We start from the raw sequence: 12,092 nt of genomic DNA, 5'->3' as shown, positions 1-12,092 counted from the left end.
AGGATGACAGGTATGAATAATCCTGTTTTAAATTGTTTGAAAAGATGCTCTACTGTTTCCCATAGAGAAGTTTCAATTTTATCACACTATTGTCAACATTGTTACTTTATTTTCTTGTAGTTATCCTACCTAATTCATATTAAGTGGTAATTTTCTTCATTATTTTGACTTACACTTTCCTGGTGATTAGTGATGTTAAACACCTTCGTGGGCTTGTTAAAACTTTTTTCTTCTTTGGAGAAACATCTGAGTTCTTTGCACATTGTAAAATCAGGTTGTGTTTTGTTGTTGGGATGATGTTCTTTATATATTCTTTATGTGAACCACTTGTTAAATATTTGCTTGCAATGACTTTATCCCATTCTGTGTTGTTTTTTGGACACTGTTGATTGCATCCTTTGGTGCATCCTGATTTGTTTTCCTACAATTAATGACCCTTCCTGATGTCAGTTTCCAATATGTCTTCTGGTCCTGTAACTACAAATCATAATGATTTGCACTCCTGTTATTGTAACAGTGAACTAAAGCTACATAATTATGCTCTGGTCACCTATCTACTTCCACTTTTGGATCTCTATCCCTCAGCTTTTAGTAAAGGTCTTGGAGCATATCCACAACTTATTAGGTCCCTAATACCTGTAGAAAATTACAGCCACTAAATTTAGTTAGTTCTAATGGAAACAGATGACATCCACTTTCTTTTTTTTCCTTTTTGTTTGTTTTTGATTGTAAGAATACTGTAAAGGTGATTCAGTTACGTGAGCAAGATAATGAGTACATTACCTATTGAGCATTGCTGCCTATTCCATGCAAATAAGATGAAAATTGAGAGCTTCATAATATAAGAGCTCACCCAAACTCTAGATGTATATTTTTCTTCATATGAGTATTTAGAATTGTGTGAAGCTAGAGATATAACCTACTTGCAAGTTAATAATGAACTTATCATTTTCATGGATGCTAGACGATTTATGATGCTCTTGGGTTAGAGACAAAAAAGACTTAATTTTTAAAGCAATAGTGAAAGCCAGTGAGATATTTGTGTGTGTGTGTGTGTGTGTGTGTGTGTGTGTGTATCTGTGTGTGTGTGTGTATTTATATATTTGAAGTGAATCTTCCAGGCCTCAGTGCCACTGAGTGAAGCAAAGATAGCCATGTGAAACCTACACAAAAAATGGGTTCTGACTTTGAGCAACTGCACTTTATATAATGAGAAATATGCATCCATGAACTTTACTCTGGAGGATGACAGTAGCTTAGAAATAACTTGTAAAAATATTCTTGCAAATATACTACAGAATATAGAGCAGCTGGTGTTCACTTGAAGATATGCACATACTTGACAATGCAATAAAATTGTTCTTTTTCTTTTGTTTCTTGAAGGTTCCTAGCTATCAAGACGGATACATATTTCTCCTAATAAATACATAGCTCTCCTTAAAAATGAGGCATGACAATTTGTTGAGAATATTTATTCTTTTTCTAGCCCTAAGCCTTAAGATGAAATAGGGTTTGCAATCCTATCTAGAGTACAACTCAACAAAAGAAATAGATGGAGTTCAAATTTTACACATCTGGAAGCTTTTCTCACAGAGCCATTTCTTAATGGAGATGTGGAAGAAATTAAGGAAAAATAGGTCTCCGAATATATTTTAGAGAAGATATTCTATGTATTTTAACAGTAGTAAAGAATTACATTTCTGTTTTTTATTGTGTAAATATTTACAGAGTATGTGCAAAGAACCAAAGTTCATTCCAGAGCATATCAACGAATAGAATGTAGCAAATTTTCTCTATATTGTTTGTATATTTATAGAATTCAGTCTGACTTCTCTCCCATTTTGATAAACAGAGCAACTCTTTGAAATAAGGAAAACAAACATTATTTTTCTACCTAGAGGATTCTACACACTTTGCGGCCTACAAAATATAGAAAAGATTTATGCACAACCCTCATCTTCAAGGAGCAATTGTCAGTATCCCAAGTAGCTTGTTTATATCTCCTACCCCTTTGCTCCCAGCTGTCAAACTAGGTGAGTGATGACTGAATTCTATAAGACAGAAAAGCTCAGATAATTCACAGGCATGTAGTTAGTATCCAATTGAACCTTCTTCACTTGGATTATGTTTTATCACCACTATTGTGAGAACTTCAACTTCCTTATTTGAAAACTACTCTACTACGCTGTCTAGTTAACACAGTAGATGAATGTCATTATTTCAAATTTCATTTAACTGAAATTGGAAGGATTAATTTCTCAGATACTATTCACATTTGAAATTCAGTAGCCACATATAGCCAGTGGCTAGTCTGTTAGACAACGCATATATAGAATATTTGCATTATCATAGATGTTTTTGTTACAATTTTTTAGAGTGTGTTTCTGCTTGTTAAGGAATGGTCCATGTTCATAAACTACATATGCTCCATAGTTGGTACTCAGATGGAAGATCAGACCAGAAAGACCAGGCACCCATGAGGTTAAGATATAGATATAAATTGTTCTACATGGCGCATTTATTTGTGAGGAGAAAGAGGATCAAACAGTCAATGTCAGTAAAATCAACCCTCTCAATTCTAGGAATGAATAGGTGAAAATTTTAGCAATTCTTTGCAGCTTTGCTTCTGTGATTGGAACTGGCTGTGGTATTCTCAATGGTGATTTTGTTGGAAAGTATAAATGTGTAATCATCACATTAGCTCACAGAAGAATTATGGTTTGTGCTTTGTAAATGTCATTTGGTATTTACAAATGACATTTTAATTTTTCCTGGTATCAATACACCACAAATACCTTTATATGGTTTCTGAGTTTTTTTTTTACATTTTTTATTGTGAAAATACCGTACAGAGGGTTTAAAATTATATGAGCAAGGTAATGAGTGCATTTCTTATCAAGCATTGCTGCCTCCTCCTTTGTTTCCCCTTATGATCCTTTCTCATCTCCCCCCTCTCAGCCCCTTTGCCACCCCCCACGCCAAAACTGTAAAGTCGTTTTGGGACATAACGACTTGTACATCTCATTGTTGCCTATTAAACATTTTTTCCCTTCCCCTCCACAGATTATACCAACATCAAATACATGAAAATAGGGATTATACCATGGGGAAGGAACATACAAAGCAACAAAGAAATCATCTTATACGTATGTCACAAACAATAGCATGAAAGCAAAAAGTATTTGAATACTTATTTTGGGTTCATTTCACCTAACATCAACTTATTTGAGCGTTTCAGCTTGTCTGAGACTTATACTAGTTATTGCAAATAAGGGAAACCATGGGACCTATGTTTCTTTGGTCCTGGCTTACTTCACTTAATATAATTTTTTTCCAAGTCTTTCCATTTACTAACAAATGGGACAATATTATTCAATCAACTCCAAATTTATCAAAGAACTTGGAGTCAAAGTAGACATTCTGAAAACATTACAGGACGGAATAGGGTATACCCTTGGTCTGAGTTGTTTCTTTCGTTAATTTTGATTCTTCTTACAGCAGACATTTTAAAAATTAGTAGAAAACTTATGACGTTCTCATGTTTTATAGTCCCATTAGTACTCACTAAGTTAGAATGAAAATCCAAGAGCTATGTAAAGAAATTGTATCTCCAAGCACCTGTACCCTTTCATTAATTTCTGGAACTAAGAGAACTGGCTCCCCAGAGTCTGACCTTAAGAATTCAAGAATGAGGTGGGAATAAGACAAGGAAAGAGAGACAAAGTAATTCGCACTGGTGTTGCTGTGCTGTCACAATGAACACCTGTTCTCAGGCAATCGTTTTGAATCTCACAGTTAGCTTTTTTTGTGCTTTTTTATTAGTATGACAAAGATAACTGGCTTAACCACATTTAGAGGGGAAACAAAGGAGGAGGCTACAATGCTTGATAAGAAATGTACTCATTATGTTGCCCATGTAATTGCAACCCCTCTGTACAGTATTTTCACAATAAAAAAATAAAAAAAATAAATGGGTGGGACACATTCTTTTATGTGAGGAATCTTCCTCAAAATTGTGTGTCATGAACTTTGGGTCTCGGTGCCTTTTCCATCCTTGTTGCAAGTATGTATTTCTACAAATGGAGAAGTTGATTCACCATTTGCCTTTAAATGATTAATTATTTGGATTTGGGGGATTGTGTGATTTGCTGTAGAAGTAAGGTATTATGGTTAGGACCCTTTGGTTCATGTTGACATTTATTTGTGGAATTTTTATTGGTGTCCTTGCTCATGGACTCATGTCTAAGTAATTCTTCCTATATTCCAGTATAATCCAGTAGAGTGGGACAATGCATTAGAAATTTAAAACATGATTATAATTTTTAAATATACTTTTAAATATAACATCATAAATAAAACCATTGTTTTCTGTAATTTTAATATTATTTTCCAGGTTATGTACAGAGGGGTTCCAGTTACATAAGTAAGGCAGTGATAACATTTCTTGTGTAACTTGTTACACCCTCCCTCATTTTTCTTCTTCTTTCCCTGGCTCTCCCAATCCAGCCGCCCAAGTTGTACAGATCATTTCCAACATATTTTCACTTTTGATTTCCTTTAAGTAAATGTTTGCGCAGTTCCCATCCTAGAGCTCCACAATGTGAATATTGAAACACCACGGTTTTATCCCTCTGCCTTGCATATATGCATATATATGCATATATATATATATTTATATATATATTTGCCTACAATTTGGGTACATATATTTGTATGATTATTGATTTGTTTATTGCCAAAATTGGAGTTTGAATTCACATTATTCTCTGCTTTTTGTCCTTCAATGCTATTAACATCTCCATTTCCGGCATTTTGGTGGTTAAATGGATTTTCCCCCAGGGGCTGACTTTGAACCATGATCCTCAAATCTCACCCTTGTGAGTAGGTATGATTACAGGTGTGAGCCTACTTTATACTTTGACTTTTCATCTCATTGTATCATACATATATTTTCTAACCAATATCATCTTTGAAATTTCATACTGTTCTAAGAACATCACTTATAATGATTATAGGGGAATCCAATGCTTATAAATTCCATAATTAATTGAACTATCTCTATCACTGAAAATATTTGTTGTCTTCAAAATATTAAATGTATCATCAAAGTTCTTTTGGATTTTTCATTATGGTATTCATTTTTTTTATAAATAGATAAGTATCTGCTAGTTAGAACTAAATAAAAATTTCTTCTTACATAATGATCCATCTTAACGTGGCTCATCTAAAACAGTAAGTTACTCCTCCCTGTGAAGTTATTCTTTTTCCAGCATTCAGTTCCAGTTGTGAAACTTTTACACACCTTACCCACTATAATGCCTTTGTCAGAAATCCCTCTTGCTATCATACAGTTTTTGTAAAAACCTTTTCCATGGTATTTCATTAATAGGAAGGCATATGTAAATAATACTAACTTAATGACATCATTTCCACGGGTATTTGCATTTTAGCCTGGATCAGAACTTGATTCTAACAAGATTTTATTTTAATGGTAGAATCAGAGCATCAATCGGGAGGCTGCGATTACCCTTATGAACAAATTTTTTCTTTCATTGCTTATTTTTGTTTTGGAATTTGAAGACTAAAGATTACTAACTCATATATCCTCTGTTGTTACTGTATTTGATTCCAGGTTCCTGCATCTTCTAAAAACATTTTTCTAATTTGGGGAGGGGAAGGCTAACAAAAAGGTGAAACAACGATAGTAGTTGACCAACTGTAACAATGAAATGTACAATACACTATGTTGAAAATGAACTTCACAACTTTTGGGTATGGAGAAGAAAGAGTTGGGGAATTAAGGAGGGAAGGAAATGTAGTAGGAAAACCAAGGATGGGGTAACAATGCTCAACAGGAAATGTACTAATTACCTTCCTCATTTAACTGTAACCCCTTTATACAGTATTTTTACAATAAAAATATTTTTTAATGATAACAAGCTCACACTACCACAGTGAACTTGCTATACACCTTAAATGTTCATAGGGCTGAAAATGGGAGACCTAAAAGAAAGCAACTTTCAATATAGATTGTCTATTTTTGTAGCACCAAGGTTCCAAATGCAGTACCAAGTGCACAGGAACCCAGAGTACAGTCATTAATCTCTAGAATTCTGAGTTCTTTTCTTTGGCTGGAAATCTCTTGATTTTATTATACAAAATATGCAGAAATGTCCTGAAAATTATTCATGCAGAAAAAACAAGTCTACAAAATCTGGAAAATTTGAACCGAGTCCAAAAGAGTAAAATAAGACAAGAAAAAGTCTATTCCTGTTTATATGAAAGCTAGGATTGAACATGGATCTACTAATAGTCTGAAGAAGAGAAACAATTATTTAAGTGAATTGTTATTATAAATGTAATATTATAATGATATGCATGGTAAAATAAAACCTGTTGATGAACCATGAACTTTGCCTGGGGAGTTGAAAAAAATCCTTCTTGCACAGTGTCTTGATACATAGGAAGGGAGAAAACAAATATTCTGTAAAATGATGAAAAGCTTGGGAATTTCGGTAATCTCGAAATACTATGACTAAGGAATGTAAAGTATCAGGAACAAAGTAGAAGTGAGTTGGGGAGTGAAATTGAAGAGATGGAAATGGCCATATAGCTTGGTATTATGGCACTTTCTTAATATGCATAGGGCTCTCGGTTCATCCCCAGCACTAAAAATGAAGGAAGGAAAGAGACCAAGAAAGATTTGTTAGGTGGTCTTAGCATCATCATAGAAGTTTTATTCTCTCTCTCTCTCTTTTCTTTTTTGGTCGGTCATGGAGTTGAACTCTGGGCTTGGGCGCTGTCCCTGAGCTCTTCAGCTCAAGGCAAGTGCTGTACCGCTTGAGCCACAGTGCCACTTCTGTTTTCTAGTGGCTTATTGGAGATAAGAATCTCATGGACTTGCCTGCTCAGGCTGGCTTTGATTCATGATCCTCAGATCTCAGCCTCCTGAATAGCTAATATTACTGTCTTGAGCCACTGGTGCCCGGCTAGAAGTTTTATTTTCTAGCCCAGGATTTCATAATGTTAATTACACATTATAACTGCATGGGATATTTTAAAAGTACATTTGCCAAAGTGTCAGCTGTTTTTAGTTGAGTGGGTACAGATGTATCAACTTCAGCTGATATGACTTCAGGCAGCAGTAAAGTAATCAGGATAGAGATATCATGGTAGCATATAAGAGTCTAGAAATTTAAACAAAGTTCTGTGACCCTTTTATTTCTGCAGAAAAATAAATGCGCATGGTATGTTAGCCTAAGTATGGATATAGGTTACTCTGAATTTCAATGAACCAATATACCAGTTTTGCAATCTCTCTTTTACCCTCAGTTTCCTATTTTGGACATGGCATCCCATGAGACTACAGTGAAAGAATGTTCATAACGTGTTTTCTGGCTACGCATTTTCAAATTTATTTTAACTACCATTAGTTGATTTGTTTATATAGTGTAAATTTGCACTAGGTGCTGATGAGCAAAGTGTAAGATGATGAAATATCCTGTCTTAGTTCTCTAGGGTACTTGATGTCATTCCTTACACTCCAAAATTTGTGAAGTCACAGTTGGACAAAAGGGCAGTTTTAAAACATTTCTCTATGGAGCTTTAACGTTTTTCAATATCAGAGAAACTCTGGAAAGATGGAAAAATAAAATAGAAAAACTGGCGCTGGGAAGGTGGCTCAGTGGTAGAGTGCTTGCCCTGCATGCATGAGGCCCTGGGTTCGATTCCTCAGCACAACATAAGCAGAAAAAGCCGGAAGCGGGGCTTAGGCTCAAGTGTTAAAGCGTTGGTCTACAGATGAAGAACTGGGGGACAGTGTCCAGGTCCAGATTTTAGGCCCCAGAACAAAAGAAAGAAAGAAAGAAAGAAAGAAAGAAAGAAAGAAAGAAAGAAAGAAAGAAAGAAAGAAAGAAAGAAAGAAAGAAAGAAAGAAAGAAAGAAAGAAGAAGGAAGGAAGGAAGGAAGGAAGGAAGGAAGGAAGGAAGGAAGGAAGGAAGGAAGAAAGAAAGAAAGAAAGAAAGAAAGAAAGAAAGAAAGAAAGAAAGAAAGAAGGAAAGAAGGGAGGGAGGGAGAGAGGGAGAGAGGGAGGGAGGGAGAGAGGGAGGGAGGGAAGGAGGAAGGAAGGAAGGAAAGAAAGGAAGGAAGGAAGGAAGAAAAGAAAAGAAAAGAAAGAAGCCACAACAGTCCTTTTCAGCTGGCTTACTGTCAGTCCTTTTGACTATGTTGACAAATTTCCAGAAACTGAATTGCTTATAAACAACAAATTTATTTCTGCATTCTGGAGCCTGTAGGTCCAAGATTACAATGCCAGCATAGTCAGGATATTTTATTTCTGAGTAATGCCTTATATTAAAGATCAGGAGTGAAATTTATTTGGTTTTGTTTATTTAATTCCCATTCATGAAGTTTTGCTTCCATGACTTAATTACCATCCACGTACACACAACTTCTGTAACATTACATTTGAGATAGAATTTCAATATGTGAAACTGGATGAAGGGTGTAAATAAATGTATTGTACTTATACATTCTTTTTTCTTTTTCCATAAGATTGTGGATCTAAGAACAGTAAGATCCAGACATTGAATGATCGGAAAGCTGACGTCTTAGCCATTCTATGATTCTCGAGTTTTATATTGATCTGGCTTATTTAATTCTCTGCCTTCACTACAAGATTATTTGGAGAATACATATGATAATTACACTAAGTGAGTAGTTATTTTGAGAATTATTTCAGATTGTTTACTTTTATTTTTTTTGGTAAGTACTTGGATTCAAATTCAGACCCTGGCATTTGCCAGGGAGGCACCTTACCACTTGAATCACGGTACATCCAGCAATCTTTGCTTTGATTGTTTTTGAGACAGAATTTTGCATTGGTTTATTCCCAGGATACCTGGATAGTGAACTTCATAGTTTTATGTCCAACGTAGGTAGGATGACAGCCACACATTGGCACACCCAGCTTTTATTGATTGAAATGGACGTCTCTTGTATGATTTCCAGCTTGACGTTGAACTGTGACTATGCACACTTTCATTTTCAGAGTAGGTAGGAGTATAGGTATAAACCACTTCATTTGGCTTCTATTATTTATGTTTATGAAAAGTCTGAAAGTATGAGAAAATTCTCTAGAGTTTACTAATCATACCGAGATTCTAGGTGATATACTTATGTTTATTCTGTCACAAACTATGCTTTGTGACAAACTATTTTATATTAAGATATTTCATATCAAGAATACAACTATGTATTGCTAATGCCAATTCAAAGAGTTGTGATGATCTAATTTCTATGTGTGGATTTGTTTCCTGGCAAAGCATCATGAGTACCTAGGCCAAAAATTTGATAGTCCTAACAAGCAAAAATTTGCTTCTAGTATCATCGGCAGTTTGCAAACAGGGGTTCGATGCTGTAGAGGAGACAGGTCACAGGGCAATTCCATGCTGAGACCCTAAAATAAATCTACCCTTTTCAAAATAGCAGAATGGTAAAAATTTGTCAAAATTATTATATGGGAACTTTCTTTACCTGATAAAGAGTACTGCATAAGAATGAAAGTTATCCCAGTTGCTCTGAAATCAGGTAAAGATGTCATCCATTTGTATTCAAACATATAGCAGGCATATTGGCTAATATAATGAAAAAAATATAAAGTTCTTGACAAATAGCTTTTATTCATAATATATAAAGAACTCTTTAACACACGAATATGCCAATAAATAACCCAATTAAGAAGAAACAGAGAGAAGGCAAATAAGCACATCCAAAACTCATACATTAAAAGACTGTTGTAGAAATTCTTCTCAAATGTGTTCAGATAATGCTTTCTGGAATGGAAGGAATGTAAATAATTTCACTATCATGATGCTTCCAATAATAGTTTTAAGAAAAATGCATAATGAACTTCAGAATTCATGGAATTCTTGTTTCATGTTCTATTGAATAACACCTTACAAAAGGTATATTCTTTAATTCTAGAAAACACCAATATTATTAGCTGTTCACAGAAAAAAAGCAACACATGACAACTCTAAAAAATATGTCCAATGTCACCTAGTTAGCACAAAAGTTTTAGGTATTAGTATAGTCACGGGGTTTGTAAGTCATGAATTGAATTTGAGCCATGGATTCTGGTTTCTGCTTAGTCTTAATTGTCATCTACACATCAGCCTTCAGAAACACATCAAGTCTCCTCTTGCCTTCATTTCTGTATTTGGAAAATGAAGATAATATTCTCCTAACCCTACATGATGAAATATGTAACACCATCAGATGATACAGAACATACATTGGCATTCTTGGGATTTATCCAACAATTGTTGAATAGCTTCTATAAAAAGCTATGAAACAGTTGTCTTATAGCTTTTATAAAAATCTCAACCATAATTTTATTTGCTTAAAACCTTGCTTAAAAGTGTATCCCAAATACCAAAGTATTTTACCCTAATTTTAAAAATGAATATAAAATCAACAAAATCCTTCTTCACATTCTGACACAGCTATGAAGTGCATTTTCATGAAACCATTACCTCTCATTTTCAGGTCATTGAACTTGGATTTAGAGAGTTGTTCTGTTACAAAACTCGTTGCAAAGAATTTCCTGTGATTTCCCCAAATGATGGTATTCATTTGTGTAAATGACTTCACAAAAGCTTTAAGGCAATTGAAGAAGGAAATTGTAGCCGAAAATTGCATAGAAAATATCTTGAAAATTGTATCATAATCTTTTTCCTTTTTCTTGTCTCTTTTTCTCAGGAGAAGGGATTGAACTCAGGACCTCAAACTTCCTGGATAATTGCTCTTGATCCATACACCTAGCACTTCGTTGAGTTTTAGATTGCTTTTCAGATAGTTTCATGTTAACTATCTAGACTGGCCTCAAACCTTGATCCCCCAACTTCTGTGGCACCAGTTTGTTTTAAATATTGAAGTCCCAGTATTATATTTTTACCATACCAACAGCAAACCTCTGATATTTTCCAGTTTCTAGCTCTTAAGTAGTTAAAATTGTAGGCATGTACCACTACATCAAGCTGAATTTTTTAAACGAAATCTTCCGCAGCTATGCTAACAAAGAAATATTCACTAACTTCTCTTTAGTCTCTGATTGTCTGCCTCTATAACTTCTTTCTCATTTTTCTCCTCACTGAAGCCGGCAAATTTGTAAGTTCAGTTTTGTTAATGTTTTCAAAATATTCCATTTTAGTCTACATTCTTCATGACTCATTTTCCATATCACAGTGATTTTCCTTACCAAAATATTTGTCTCAGCCAGGAAAGGTGACTGATTCCTACAATCCTAGGTACTCTGGAGGCTGAGATGTAAAGATTTTAGTTGGAAGCCAGCCAAATATTTTCTATCTAAAAGGAAACTGGGTGCCTACTAGTAACCTAAAAATCATTATTTCATATTTGTTATAATAACATCTTACAAATTTAATCTATTCATTTAATAACCTTAATAGAAACAAGAAATAAACATGAATTTCTCTCAGGAAATCCAAGTCATTCGTTACAACCCTAACTTATTTCGGGAGAGAGATGAAATCTCGTGCAGAAAACATAACTAGGTGCCATTGTAACGTTCTCCTTTCTGTCATTATCAAAGATGCTTCAGAGGAAACAGACATAAACAGATATGAGTCCTGGAACATATTGTAAATGCCAGCATTGAATGATCTCTCCATGGTAAGAAAGACAATGTTCATAAATTTTCACACACCTGAAGAACCCATCCTGTTGCTTTGCTCTGAGCCTGGATGAGTTTTCTCATTTGTCCTTCTGTGGCACTGCTTCTGTGGCAGATGTGTATCTTTTTCTTTATTTGGCCTATATGAAGTCATGTTTCCTCTTGCAAACAGTCTGAGAAGCTATTGCCAGGCCACAAGAAGTACAGATAAAATTTGTATCCCATATTCTCCCTTCACAGTTCTCCTGTCCTGAAAAACTGTTTACTAAACAAATGGAACAATAATTGCACAGTGATATAAACCTGAGTGAGCATTATCACACTAGTCATAACACCAGAGAGGAACAAGGCTGTTTTCTCATAAGATCAAAATATGCTAGTTTTATATGCATGTTTT

This window comes from Dipodomys merriami, unplaced genomic scaffold, assembly GCF_024711535.1.
Source record: "Dipodomys merriami isolate MVZ:Mamm:240054 unplaced genomic scaffold, mDipMer1.0.p SCAF_1427, whole genome shotgun sequence".
NCBI lineage: Eukaryota > Metazoa > Chordata > Mammalia > Rodentia > Heteromyidae > Dipodomys > Dipodomys merriami.
The sequence above is the reverse complement of the archived record's forward strand: the minus strand, read 5'-3'. Positions refer to the sequence as shown.